This window comes from Diorhabda carinulata, chromosome X, assembly GCF_026250575.1.
Source record: "Diorhabda carinulata isolate Delta chromosome X, icDioCari1.1, whole genome shotgun sequence".
Taxonomy (NCBI): Eukaryota; Metazoa; Arthropoda; class Insecta; order Coleoptera; family Chrysomelidae; genus Diorhabda; species Diorhabda carinulata.
In genome coordinates, this window is record NC_079472.1 from 51,457,843 (window position 1) to 51,473,959 (window position 16,117).

General features: G+C 34.9%; 1 protein-coding gene across 1 annotated transcript in view; it reads left to right on the forward strand.

The window, feature by feature from the left end:
* The window catches only part of LOC130901346 (monocarboxylate transporter 2-like), a 392,606-nt gene that overhangs the window by 176,644 nt on the left and 199,845 nt on the right, over nucleotides 1-16,117 (forward strand). The window lies entirely within an intron of this gene.

A 16,117-nucleotide genomic window follows, 5' to 3' on the forward strand; every position in this document is an offset into this window, starting at 1 on the left:
TTTGGTCCACAGGAAACAAAAAAATTCTCACAATATCATCATTTTTGTTCTTATTTGAAATGCACGCAATACTGTGAAAATACGACTTCAATATTTGACGCCCTATAGTAATCAATGAAACGACACTATATTTAATTTTATTTTATTTTTAAGCTTTGAATGTATGTTGATCACATGTGCCGACAATTGTAATGTAGGGTACCGAGTAAACATCATTTATCTAAACAGTGTGATATGGTCTTGACAAGGTAAATGCATTCGAATGATCTTTCCCAGTTATAATTTTCCAGGAGTATGTTTAGCTGTCTCAAACCATGGTGGTTTTTCCTTGTTTTCACCTCTATCTTCATTTCCATTGCTTTTGCTATTTTTCTATAGCTGATACCAGAAAAGGGTTCAGATCCTATGCAGGGGTTATCTGGCCCAACTTAAGCAAGTCTTTCACCTATTTAATTTTCCTTCATACTAGTTTATTCTTTTTACCTAGCTCATTTAGCGAATCGATCCAATTCACTCCAACAGCTGAGTTTTTCGGTATTTCACCCTGAGGCATATTCCAAATTTAATAATTTTTTGAAATCGGTCTTGCCCTTTTAATTCCTTATCTAAACATTCTAGTGAAGTTTTTTCCAGCATGCTTTCCAATACTACGAGGAGCGGTGGAAGATTTGGAATCACTCATTGTACCTTCAAGAGATAGTTTCTCGTGATTTTCGGATCAGTCTAACTATTGCCGTGTATAGCCACAATAATATCATTGGATTCCAATTATAACTTCTTGGCTTTATCTCCTTTTCATATTTAGGGAGGAATTTAATATCTAGTGTATATCATACGTAATATACGTTTTCGATGGCGTGAAATGAGAATCAATCGCAAGCTGCTGATGGAACGACATAACCTTAGAGAATTGAGCAAAATGTTTTTACCAAGGACGAAACAATATTTCTTTGCTCAGATGGCAAAATAGTGTAGTTAGTTTTTTTAATGAAGTTTTCTATATCTTTGAGCCCCATTGATTGGTATTTAGAAGGTTTTAGAATTTCCCTTAATTTATGAGTAAACAACGATTATGAACTGTAATGAGTTTGCAATTTTCGAAAGCGGCTTGATGTTATAAATCTGGATAGGGTAGAATTGAATCGTGATTTCTTGTTACTCTCCATATACATGTGCAGGTGATGAAGCTCCCGAATTTTTTTACGACCAAGTCTTCTATACTACCTAACATCAATTTCCCTTGATCGAAATGTGCCAACAGGTGATATTTTACCTTCGGATCAAATCTCTAATCACTGCTACTAATATCGCGTAGTACAAAAGCTTACTATTTACCTGGAACCTCACGATGCGGGAGTGCTTACAACTGCTTATAACGGCTTAAACAGAAACCATGTAAAATTGCAATTTTTGTTAAATTAGATTGGTCTAAGAACTATTGAACTAATTGGGCCTATTACCCTTCTAGTATATTATACCTACCATAGAATGAACACAATGCGGAAACTATAGAAAACAGAAAGTGGGAAATGTCGGGTAGCTACTGGAAATTATTATTATTATTATTATGCAAAAGACTTATGCACTACTCAGTTTAGAGCCGGTATTATTTACCTATCCCGGACACAAAGTATCAAAAGGATTAGGCGCAATTCACATGAACGTGTGGATTACAGGCTTCTGGATGTCGGCGAAGGTGTTTTTTGGTGATCCCAGTTTGGCTATGGTATCTTGCAGGGTTTTAGGCACGACGCCAGTTACTGACATAATAACTGTGTCACATCTGATCAATCTCAATTGCGAGGTCCACGTATTTTGCCAGTTTTTCCTGGTGTTTGTTGAGGACGTTATGAGTGTTCGATATAGCTACATGGACAAGAAGGACTGAATTGACTCTTCTATCAACCACCATGATGTCAGGTCTGTTATTCGTCACCTGTCTATCGGTGATAATTGACCTATCATAGTAGAGTCATTTTCGAGCACCTTCTGTAGCTGGTTCTTGTAATACGGTGTATACATATTAAGAAAACCGAACTTGTTGGATAGTATCTCGTGGGTAATCTTGCACACTTGGTTATGCCGGTGTAGATAGTCGGTATTAGCTACAAGCAGATGTTATATGTTGGATGGTCTCTGCTGTTTGCTGCACTTTTTGCATCTGTCAGATTGAGTGTTCGGATCCTCAATAACATTTTTCTTGTAGTTATTTGTGTTAATAACTTGATCATGGATAACTATCATGAAGCCTTAGGTCTCTAGAAAGAGATTGCCGCTAATAAGCCATCTGTTAGAAGCATCCTTGTCTACATGCGGTTGGTTGAGGTAATGATAATGTCTACCATGTAGTGCCTTTCGTGACCACTGATCAGCTTCTCGGTGTCATATTCTGGCGATGCGAGGTGAAAAATCCTTATCCGCTTTGGATATAATACGGTCTAAAGTTGAAATTTCCGAATTAGTGTGAAAGAATTCACGTAGCTTCACTATCTGTCGAAAGTGTAGGTTAAGAAGGTCAATCAAGCCTGTTCCACCCTCTTTTCGGGATAATTTTGTTCATGATAATACCTTTCTCGATCTCTGTTAGAGTCTAACACTTAAACAGTTCAAACTCCATATGTATATCAGTGGAGAATCGATGTGTTATATCGAAAAGGTGATTGATTTGATGCTTATTTGCTGCGTATAGCTTGATATCGTCCATAAAGAGAATATGGGAGATGGTACAGTTGGTGTCTCTGTTCGCTTTAATGTTGAATCCGTACTTTGTATTATTGAGCATGGTAGATAGGGGATTCATTGCAAGGCAGAACCACAATGGACTCAGAGAGTCGCCCTGGTATTTTCCCCTACAAATGGGTATTTCGTCAGTACTGAGGGAATTTGGACCGATTCGAAGATGTAGATTCGTTCGCCATTTTCTCATCCTTGTTGAAAGGAATCTCACAATAATTGGGTGAACTTTGTAAATCCGCAAGACCTCCACAAGCCAGGAATGAGGTACATTATCAAACGCTTTCTTATGGTCCACGAAAGCAGTGTGTATATTCCGGAGATCTTTCTGTGCTTGCCGAAGTATCACAGAGTTCATGATAAGCTGTTCTTTGCATCCTTGATGATTTCTTCTGCAACCTTTCTGTTCCTCTGCTAAGATGTTATTTTTCTCGACTTGTCTATAAATTCTGTAAGTGGTACAAGCTGTAAGTATTTTATATAAAGTGGGTAGGTACGTGATCTGTACTGAGTCTGTACTGAGTGGGGTCATCCGTCAGGGAGCCCTTTGGAAGTAAATGAGAGAACCCAATGCTAAAAACGTTAGAATATCTTCTGGATTATATAGGAGGTTAGAAAATTGCTTCGCTAATTCCCTGTGTACGCTCGGGAATTTCTTATAACAGAAGTTTTGGATATTATCAACTCCCGGTGCTTTCCAGTTGTTAGTATTTTGGATTACGTCAGTGATTTCTTTCAGTGTAAATCATCAAACTGCATAGGAGCAATATTTAATCGTATCTCTTCGACTGCTATCCAGTCGGCATTTCTCATGTGGATTTTGGGAGTTGACCACAATGAGGACCAATACTTTTCCAAGGTCGGTTTCGATGGTATAGGTTGATTGGTGTTTTTATGGAGAGTAGTTACAAGTTTCCTGTAAAATACTTTTTGGTTGCTATGAAAAGTATAATTCTGTTGCTTCTTGTTTGTACACTCAATGTATCTTGATAAACGTTTCGATTTCGCTTTCAACTTCTGTTGAAGTAGATCAATATACTCACGCAAATGTTGTTGACGTTCTGGAACCTGTGTGTGAGTAACTATTTTTATTATTATTATCACTATTATTATTATTATTATTATTATTATTATTATTATTATTATTATTGTTATTATTATTATTAATCCTGTTTCAGCGATATTTTCCATATGATTCATAATAAGTTCCCATCCTTCATCATTCACGACGCGACAATGAGAAAATCGATTCATGCCATTTAGAAAATCGGAGATTTATGTATTAGATCTTCGGGTAAATCGTGGAATGAAATCACTATATTACCTAACCTAGTCTAACTCAACTTTTTAAATGGGGTAATATTCATGAATACGCCCAATAAGAAAAAAAAGGGGCTCTGACCGAAGACATTCTAGCCGTAATGATTGAACTCTGCAAGACAATTGCCCTAATAAAATCTTACTGAACCAGCCCATAACCAGCATGTTACCGTGTAACTTATTCACTCCCCCTTTTCTCGTGCGCATAATTCTCTTCACCATATCTGCGGCCCATTTCGAGCACCTCAGACATGAGCGTCAAAGTTTACACAGTCCCACAATATGTTCAACTGGCAAGACATTTGGCAAGACATGGTACCGAAAACATTGTTTATTGTGATATAACTACCGTCCCATTGCAATTCTGGTGCCAAAATTCTATTAACAAACTTTCTCTTTGATTCCATCTAGTAAATGGCTGAACACCAACCATCATACTTGCAGTTCAAAAACCATCACAATCGGGAAATTCCTCCGTCGAAATGACTTAAAGATAACATAAATGGAAGGCTTCAATATAAAATAAAGAAGCTGAATTTCTGATTATATCGATTATGTTTTGAAGAAATGGTCAAAAAATATTTCTTTTAGTGACTGCCACTTTAGTCCCATACAATTTCTAGAATTAGGAAAACAAGTCGCTGTAGCAGGAAAAACATTAAAGAATGCTAAAAAGTCTTTTCATTTGCGTCTTTTAAACATGTGGGAAAAATAAGAAAAAATGCATTCAACATGTGATCTTTATATGGCGTTTATAGACAAAAGTATTTTATTTTCTGGAATTGAAATTATAAATATAAATATTGACCACATTGATGATACGTGTATGGCTATAATGAATAAATATCAAATTTCAAATTCAGATTTTTTGACAGTAATCTGAAGTTTATTAACTCCCCTTTTTCTCGTGCTCACCATTTCTGTGGCCCATCTTGAGCACCTCAGACATTATGAGCGTTGCAGTTTACACCACCCCACAATACGTTCAACTGACCTGCTTGATATAGTAATCAACAAACCGGTACCCCTACTTCATCAATTTACCAAGACATGGTATTGAAGACCTTCTCCATTGTGACACAACTACCGTCTCATTAAAATCCTGATGCCAACATCCTGTTAGCACACTTCGTCTTTGCTTCCATCTAGTAAATAAATGAACACCAACCGTTACGATCCTAGTTCGATTCAACAGTACAAGAGTAATAGTCATAATTACTCTCTCATTGAAAAACTTTTATTTTCACACGATTCACAAACGATACTTTGCATGTTCATAGCAATTCACGCTGTAGTTGTCGTTTGAATTTGAATCCAATTTTATATAAATTATATGTTGTTTTTGTACTGGATCACCAAGTTTTCTCAAATTATAATGTTACCCACGTGCACTTGAACGTGTTATTTAAACATTTTACCTCTGGGAATTCATGTAATATTATGAAATGAATAGAATTAATTTGAAAGAGAAAACAGGAACACGTGCCACAAAAATAGCTACATACACAAAATTATATAAACACGAGTTAAATAAATAATATATTAAATTTTTCATGAAATTTCGTCTATTGGAAGCTTATTTAAAAATTGAATTAATTAAAATTAATGATGAGACGAATGGTATTTTTTAAACTCTCAATTGTAGACTATGGGCTCAAGTAAGTGATGATTATTTAGTCGATTATACTTTAAAATGTTCTTTGAGATCTCTAATGATTTGTGTTTTATTTCTGTATACTAGGTGATTCAATAATATGTGTAAATATTTTACTGAAAGAATCCCGAGTCTATTGATATCAATATGAACGTTTCAAAAAAAATCTTGACATGAAATTACTTTCATAGCAAAGAGATACTAGTAAAGATTTTTTAAATACCATTCACAGGTGCTTAATATGACCCAGATACACTGCATTTGTCTAATCGATACCCAATTTCATCCACACCTCAAATAACATATCTCGAGTGATGAATTCGATGACTGCTTTAATTGGTTTCTTCAGTTGTTGTTATAAAGAAAGTGATTTGAATAATATCTTCAACAAACCTTCATAGACATAATCGAAAAAAGAAAGATCCCTTGACCTCAGAGGCTATTGATGTAATGAGAAATCGTTGGGTCCAGAACGCCCGATCCATCTTTGAGAAAGTTTACCATTTCTTACATAAAGATTCTGGTAAGGCCTGTCCTACTGATGCATAGAGTTATTCAAATCTGTTACAACTGACGACAAGATACATTATTCCTGTAACAGGGTTTTCAGCAAAGCAAAGGGACCCTTCTCACATTGTGATCATTACACACATTAAAAGTTCCCTCGTCCCTAAGCACTGATACAAAATCTACAATATCATTTTTAGCATCCATCACCACTATCTGGCTTTGAATCAAAAAATTAATTAAAAACAACATATCTTTCATTGCTACCTCCATGTAAAGCTTACAGTAATTGATATATGTACGGTTTCATATCCAAACGACGGCGTAAATCACACCACAAAGATGTTGAAAAGAGTTCATTACCAGCAGGTTGAGTAGAATTTTGTAGGCTTATGATAGGCTGATGATTCGTCTTCACAGAGACACGTATCATTAAATTGCTTATACTATCTCATGCTCTGAGCTATAGGAGCATGAACACCGTATAAAATACGAACTTCATGTTATACGGAAATCGACATCTAGCAAAGTATGCATCATAAAATGCTTTCTGTTGTGCAGATTACCCCATTTTAAAAACTAGTAAGCTAGCCGTTTACAGAAGGCGTTCTCTCCATCTCCATCTTATTTCTTTATCTTTGCGTTGTAGTCCACGTTTTTGTCCCAAAAGTGAAGTGAAGAAATTTCTGCTTTTATTTCTTTGGTTTGGTACCAAATCATCTGCATAGACTATTTATGATACTGTTACCTCTCCCATAAGCCAATTTGCACCTTGTAGTGAGTTGCTTGTTTTATTACTTCTTTAATATTTTTATCAGAAACAACCAAGAAGAGCAGTGGGCTTAACATACATCCCTGTTTTCTCCTTCCCATCGTCTATCTGGTATTTTTCTATAAATCTTAGTAATGGTTCTAAGCGCATAAACATACTATGTCATTTTAAACATACTGTTTACACTACCACTACACCATTACTCAGAATTGTACTGTCTGACGTTACGACAAACTTCGTCTTCAGTGACCGATGATAAACAATAACAATTGTACAAAGATGTATCCGCTCAATATTAAGATAGTATAAAATGAAAAGGGGAGAGTTTTTGATTATCTTTTTATTATACGAGGATGGTTCCAGGAGTATCTGGCCTAATAAAGAAAACACAAAAATTTTAGAAAAAAATTTATATTTGTTCGTCAAGTTCCTCAAAATAGCCATTAACTGCCGACATGAGCTTTTTATTGTTGGAAAATATTTGAGGGGGCCAAATCTGGCGAATTAGATGCATGAGGTAGCAATTAAAATTTTAATCCATTAATTTTGGCAATTGTAATAACGGGAAGCTGGTACATTGTCTTGATGAGACAACACTTTCTTTTTAGCCAAATACGGACGTTTTAGCTTGATTTCTTCACTCAAACGTTCCAATCATACTCGCCATTGATAGTTTCTCGTTTTTCAAGATAGTCAATTAAAATAATCCCACGCGAATCCCAAAAAGACGATGCCAAGGCATGCAGATGAATTTTTTTGATTGTTCGTTTGTTTCGGGTGTGAAGTAACGGACCCACGTTTCATTCATGGTTATAAAACGGCGCATAAATTTGGCTTTGTTTCTGTAAAACATTGCTACACACGAGTTTGTTTCTGTGTTTTTGTTTCATTGCGAGCAAACGCGGCACTCATCTTGCGTACAGTCGACGATCATCCAGTACTGCTTTGTGGATTTTCTTCAACATATCTGCAGTCATCACCTCATTGGTGGACCACTGTGATGCTGGTCTTCGCAGGTCGTACAGCCCCGTTTAAACTCTGCTACCCAATATTTTACTGTTCATAACGAATGAGCAGTCTCTCCCAGAGTAGAATCTAGCTCTGATGTTATGTTGGTTGGACTACTGCCTTTCCAATGAAAGAGTTCCATGTTTACAATTTAACTGAAAACGTTCACTATTGATGGCTGCCAAATAAATACTAAACATATTCAAACTAAAAATATATGCTGTATAGATTGTGTACTTTCTAATACAGTGGGACTTTTGAAGCAAAACTACCCCCACAATCTTATGATGAAAAATATATCTAACTATCACCATACCTTTAGATTTGAACCAACACGATCTTGTAGCTCCAATATTTAACTGAGATTATTTAGCAAAACCTTGCCTCAATCGCAACAAAGCAAGTATTTCACTTAAATAAAAGTTTTAAGAGGAAGGAAAATTCTTAACTGACAATTCGCCACATAGCGTAGAGTATAAAAAAAAATCTTCTGTGCCCATTTCGTTAACGTTTGGTGAGAGGAGGATAACAAATATTGTTATATTTTTTGGGATATTGTCAATTGCTTGTATTCGTTTTCAAAAAATTTAATAGCGGTTTTCTTTTGTTCAAAAAAAAAGATGAAATATATACAACAATACTAATATATTGATAAAAGGTATGAGTGTACTTACTAGAAATAATCCAAATTTATTTCAAACAACGTACACATCTCTTTTAACAGTACTTGAAACAAGTGAAACAACATTAAAGTACAACTTTAATTTCACAAAATTCAAGGCTTCTGCGAAAAATGTACTAGAAAATCTTTGAAATTGAAAATTGAAGTGGTAGACTGCACGACCGTCATATGCAAATTGAGTTCGCTTCGACTTTTTATTCAGGCCCTTTCAACTAAATTTCAAAATATCACTTCCTGGCATTATGCTTTTAATCCAATTTTTGAAGCGGTATCGAGAACTTTACATCATGGATGTGAAATGGATTAAGTAATATGCATTTCGATTTTTGTAACAGATGTCACAGAAAAATATTTCATCCAAAAAAATGTTCAACCAGCACTTTATTAGATTAGACTATTTGTTGTCATTATTGAATTCACACACGCAACACATTCAATGCACCCAGCTCTATTCAATTCTATTTAACGATTTCCACTCTAATCCTGCAGATAATCATTACGGCGAGGCAGATGAATTAACTCTATGTACGACAATTCTTACTCTGTGTACTCCACTTCTATATCATATAATCCATTCAGTTTTCCACATCAAATTTTTACTGTTGCCGTTACCGTAGTTTGGACATTTCTGTTCTCTTTTTTGCCTTAAATGAAAATAAACTTGAATTAATGCTTTCTCTTGGTGTGGTTCCAGAACTTTTTACATTGATACAATTGAATGAAGCTGTACACTAATTCCAAATTTGCAAAATATTTACATGCAAAATATAGTCGCGTCCTAAAACAGACGTAAAGGTTATTGAGAATTATAATTTCATGAATATACAAAGAAGTCTCTCCGAAACTAATTCCAGTAGTAATAAGTGGTTCATTCATCAAGACATTGTATCTACAATTATAATATGAAATTTGCATATCATTTTAATAGGAATAAGGTAGAAAAACTTTCTTGAAAATGTGCAAGATTATGGGACTTATGTTCCTCCTAAGTTGTCTAATATATCATGAGAACTCAACACTCAAAATTTAGTAGGATAATGAAAATTTAGTGAAAATATCAAATGTCTGGAAGAGTTTCTTTATGCCATCATTTATCTCCCGTATTTCGTCAAATTTTATTCTGGAGTAGTGATAGGAGTCTAAAACTGAATAAATTAAAATATCACAATAATTAAAAGAAATGTTAGAGCTTCATAATTACGTTGAATAAATTAAGAGCCACACAGTCTTTCACGAATCATGGAACTTAAATTTTAGGTTTTATTTAAAGTTGTGAAAAATTTCCAAACAAGCTTATCAAATTCTGAAATCAATGGTAAGTGATGAAAAAGAAACTTTTTTTACAACTGGTGTCAGTAATTTAAAATCCACCAAGGTCATTGTTTTTATCTAATATGGCAACTATTGCAGTATCAATAGGAATATCTCTTAACCTCTTATACTAGCTCTTTAATTCGAAATGTTACGGAAAAAATTTGAGTTCGACGTAGTTTTGTAAGGGTGAATATAGTGGCATTTCTTCAGCGAAGAAATATGTTTTCTCTCTTAATACTGTTTGTGTAATGAAGGGGAAGCAAAAATCACCAAAAACATCTATTACTAGTATCAATAAATTGTGAAGTATGATCTTTAGGTTTCCTTAGCTACCCACTATATCAGAATGATCAAAAATCTCTCCTTGTCTTCTTTGGGTGCCCTTTTCTAACGAAGGCTGGCGATAACCCCAGCTAAGTCATTTCTGTCACTGGCTCTTCTTATCATCGCCTGAGAGTCTAAGCCGGTCCACTCGCGAAAATTCTTCATCCATAAAGCCTGTCGTCTGTCAGGACCACGTTTTCTCTTAATTTTCTTTTCGATCAGAAGTTGCAAAAGTCTGTATTTGTCATTTCTATATATGTGTTCCAGATACGAGGTTTTTCAAGTTTTTATTATTTCTATAAGTTTCCTGTCGTTAAGTTATTCTTTACTAGACTTTGCATCTCTTTTTGTTTAAGTAGGTTCATATCTGCTTTTCTTTTTACGGCCTCTTTTAGGTGTTTTAACTTGTAAGTTTGTGATTTAGCTAGTACTAAATTATGATCCGAAGGGACATCGGAGCCTGGGTATGTTCTTGTACCTCTTACTGCATTTCTATACCGTTGATTTATGATAATGTAATCAATCTGGCTTCGAATACAATTGTTCTCATTATCTGCTGGCGATTTCCACGCGTATAGTTTGCGTGGAGGTAGTTTAAACCAGGTGTTTATGATAGTTGTTTCTCTTTACAAAACTGCAGTAGTCTGTCTCCTCAGTCGTTGCGTGCACCCAGTGGGTGTGTCCCGAATAATATAAGGTGCTGTCCTTGATGGTTTTTTTTCTAGATCCGGTCCATCTAATCTCACATATGCCCAGTATGTTGACTCTAAGTTTTTTTATTTCTCGAATGGTGTTGTGAATTTGGCCAGCTTCAAACATGCTTTGCACGTTCCAAGTGCCGATTTTCACAAAAGATCGGTTGTTTATTTTTTCCTCTTTGAGGGTGGTTCCTCCTCGCGGGGATTCTTTGCATCCCTTGACCATCATTTAAGGTCTGCCGTGGACTAGGGGCCACTAATAAAGTACTCTGCATGGTTATTTTACTAGGGAAATGATAGTACAGTAGTTTCCCTTTGCTTTCTGCACCGCTGTAGAGGGACCAGTAAAGTGATTGTCACCACCTCTGGCTGTAGTCAGTTTTGAACAACCAGCTGCCGTTGCTCAGTACTAGTTTTGGCCAGCCGTGGATATTACACTTCTCCAGTACCACCCAATCTGGAAGGCATTTTTGTGGATAAAAACTGAGAAGGGTTGTTATAGCAGAAAATTGAATTAAAAAAATAGTTGTTATCGGATGAATTTGGTAACGACTAGTGAAATTGTAGAACTGAAATATTTATCAGAACATATTTAAATTCGAAGTACTCTAATCACTCAGTTTTTCATTAGATTCATACATTCAATATTTAATCACTTTAAAACTAGGCGTTTTGGAAACAGTCTAATAGTTTTGCTAATATAACCCATACTGTTTGTAGTTGCTTGCTGTAGATATAATTACTAAATTCAGTTTTCGGAATGAAAACCGACGATCTAATAATTTTTGAGCTTCAAGTATTCAAGTCAAAACTTTTCAGATATAAAGAACCTGTGAAATATGAACGCAAATGAAGATTATCTATTTCCTCGACACTCAAGGAGATATTTTTAGCCAGGCCTATTCGGTGTGCTGTTTGTGAAAACTCAATAACACTTCAATTCACGTTAAACAATAAAAAGAGAATAATACTGAAGTTATTTTTGACGCAGTTTTAATAGGGGTTTTTACCATATAAATGATTGTCAGTTTGCAATGGACACAAAGCGTTCTTGACTTTTCAATTTATAGTGAGTTTTTTGGATTATTCTATAATACAGAACTCGAATCTCATATATCCATTAATCTCTTCTAATTTAGGATATAGATCAGATATAGAAAATTTTCATCGATTCAATGATTCACCCAAAAATTTAAGGTTAAATAAATCAATAAAAAGATATAAAAATATGTTATCAATCACTAATATGTGATATTTCTTATAAATAATTTGAAAATATCGATGATGACGATACTTGCAGTTGGGTAATTAGATAATTTGAGGTGGAAAATTGAGGATTCAAAATATTGTTATCTTCATTCATAGTAATATGTCAATTATTATGGTGCAGAAATCACTTCTGTTTTATAGCCACCTCCAAGTTTGAGGAGAAATCAATTTGTGAGTTTCGATAATAACTTTTTTCTTTGATTTTTATAGGTAGTGCTTACAAAATTTAATAATTATATTCCAAAGTGACATAATTTCATTCAAAAAACTTTTGCAGGTAAAGTAAAAAAGTTATTTGAAGAGCTTACTAGCGAGATCTGGAATCAATACTAACAATTTCACAAAAACATTTCAATATAGGGGGTGGTTCACAAACAGTTTTTAGATCTTGTAACCACAATTATTGAGTAACGAAATATAAAGAATATTTGACGAAAAACGTAAATTTAGGCTGATTGGCATGTTACATCATATGAATTTTTAAGGCTGTATCTTTTTACAAATTTGTTATATAATAATAACCAAAAAATCAAATTACTAGAGTATTTGCAATTACATCAATGCGAATGATTGTGAAATACCTATATATCATCCACATAATTTTACAGTTTTAAATGGGAATTCAGGTAATGTTGGGAACGAATAACTAATATTTTGACTTCATAATCCAATAATAAGTAAAATTTAAAAAAAAAAGGTGAATATGAATATATACGGCCCAGCATTTGATAGTATTTTTTAGAAGATATATTTGAATACACACAAGAGCTGCTACTTAAGTTTCGATATATAGCAACACTGCCATGATAAAGTTGGACATTTTCAATTGTGAACATACTCAGAACGTGTAATCATACTAGTTCTATTTGAGCTGTTCACAGATACTTCACCTTGGTCAAAAAATGGAATTAAATAGCGAATATCTATGACTTTCGCCATGGATTAAACCTAGAGCATTTTGCCGATCAACTCGTTTCGACTTTTGGCGATGAAACACCATCTGGATCTCCCGTGTTTCATTGGTATTTCGAATTAAATCGTGGTCACATGAATTTCATAAATGTTTTCCAAAATCGGTTGTTGTGCCAGAAAACATCGATGCTGTGCATAAAGTGATATTGCAAGATCGAGATTGAGTCATACTTGAGCGTTAGATTGAGTTCGCAAGAAATGAGTCACAAACTGTAGTGCATCCGGCATTTCTTACTGAATTTGGTATTAAACCACCAACTAGAGAAAGCATTACTCGTTGGTTTGATCAATCAAGAGACTGAAAGTGTGTGTAAAAGAAAAAGCACAGGCCGACCGACCGCGTGTGTTAGAAGATGATGTCAGACGGATAGAAGACAGTCTTGTTCGCAGCCTAGGTAAGTCTAGCAATAGAGCTAGTAGAGAGCTTGGAATACCCCAATCAACTGTATGGAAAGTTTTGAGACGGCCTTTGCTGTACAAGCATTACCGGTTAGAACTCATGCAGGCTCTCTCGAATTTTGCGGTGATGTGCTAGAAATGATGGAGGGTGACACATTTATACAGTGTGTCATTTTTAGCCATGAAGCACCTCAGTGGAAATGTCAACAGACACAATGTTCGCATATGGGGTTTGCAAAATCCACATACAACATTGCAACACGAAAGAGTCTAACCGAAGATAATGTTCTGTGCCCTATCACATACAAAGGTTTATGGACCATTTTTTGGCTGTGACTGGAATAACGTACCTAGACATGTTGGAACAGAGGCTATTCCCCCAAATTATGGAATTATGGCTTTTTAAATGAATCCCTTCCTCAGCGCTGGATTGGTTGCAGGGGGAATGAAAACCTGGCTCTACACTTCTGGTCACCGAGATCTCTTGATCTCACCCGATGTGACTATTTCTTATGGGGTTATGTTAAGCAAACTGTTTTCGTTCCGCCTCTACCAACAAGTCTGAACGATCTACGGAACCGTATCACTACTGCCGTGCACTCAGTAACAGCAGATACACTTGCTCGTGTGTGGGATGAGTTTGGCGCGTAGATGTTTGCCGTGCAGTAGCTGGAGGCCACACTGAACATTTGTAATACAATAAAAAAACTTTGAAACTTCCTCTTTCCATTGGTATAAAAATTACTCATGTAGCATTTGTAATTTATTAAACAAAAATTTTTAAAAATGGTTTCATCATTTAGAATAACCCTATATATTGCGAGGTCAACGTTTTTCTACACTTGAAGAAAGGATTGATGAGATTAAAGTTCAAATCACATCACATCACTTCGGAATGGAGAAAATTCTTCGACAATTGGTTCATACGCATGCAAAAGTGTATTGATCCTAATGGAGAATATTTTGAAAAACAACAAAACTATATTCAAGTATAAATATTTGTCCTTATTTTATAATATCTCAAAACTTGAGTAAAAACCCTCGTGTTTTTTAATGGAAAAAATTTTTTGTTGAATTGAAGCTATTTCATATGAGACCGGGTTTTAATGTAGGTTTTTCTCTGCGAAATTTGGGTTGGGATATTTCTACGTATGATTTTTAACATGTAATTGCGAACGAAATCATTGATTGTTAGGTGTCGAAGAAAAGGTTTATCTTCCGCTAATGTCCGTCAATGTCATGAAACAAGTAGATTAATTGAGGTTAAGTGGAGAGGGTAGGTACCTCTGACCAAGTGCATTAAAATAACTATCCTACTACAAGGGTTATTCTGATACCAGAACCCTCCTACTTTTCGCATTTGAACGTTTACAGTCATACCTGACATTTTTATGCTATTGCACAAATTCATATGAAAATATAGGTATAATTCAATTTTTTCTCACATAAAAAGTTTTAGAATAAATTGAATCAATTTATTGTAATGAGAATTTCTAACATTGATTCTACTAGCTCTCCATTTCTCTTACTGAAGATCCAAAACTCAAGATAAACATTAAGTGAAATACATAACAATTAAGTGAATACGTAAGAGAATCACTCTTTATATTTTGAGATGTTTTCTGTTACTGTTGAGAACATTGAGGAAGTGTTCGTATGAATGGAAACGATTGAAGATGCACGTGTTAATCGATTAAGGCAATTCTTGGTGTTAAATACGCAAGAATAAATTCAATTCACATGATCCTATCATCATATTCGTGAGAAAAAAATCGTTTAGTACCTTATACCCTTAACGATTTCCAAAAGGCAGGATTAGTAAGAATGGAGCAATATCTGTGTCAGTCAATAGCCGTGAATTAAAAATATATCACGATTGGTTGAATTTTCACGTTGCATAATGTAAAAGTCATTGAAAATTCACCCTAATTCTTTCAGGTGTGGTTTATAATTATTGTTCAACCTAAAGATTCCCGTTTTTGATAGAGTATGAGATGGACTCACCATTCCGGAAGATGACAGACTTCAGGCTTTGAAATTGTAGGAGGTTTGGTTCCAAGAATACATTGATGGAGTGATGTACTTTCAGCTTAAATAACATCATTTTCTCAAAGACATGTAGTTTTCTTGGTTCTCAAAATAGATGGTAATACCTATCTTCAGATTTTTCCTGTACTACTTTGTCACCTGAGGAAATGTTTCACAATTCATCTGGCAATTGGTTTTCACGTCAGGGGTGTGAACGGCAGACTCAATTGGTTGATCCATATGGAGTCCATTTTCCAAACTTCTAAACCTCAACAAGCAAATAAGACAGTACAGACAGTGGAAACTCGATTTCCAATCAATTTGAAATATATTTTTGTGATATTCCACTTATGTATGCCTTTTGTTAGCATGAAGTATCTCAGATTACTAGCCCAATAATTAATTTTCAGTTAGAATGAAGTATTTCCGCAAATATT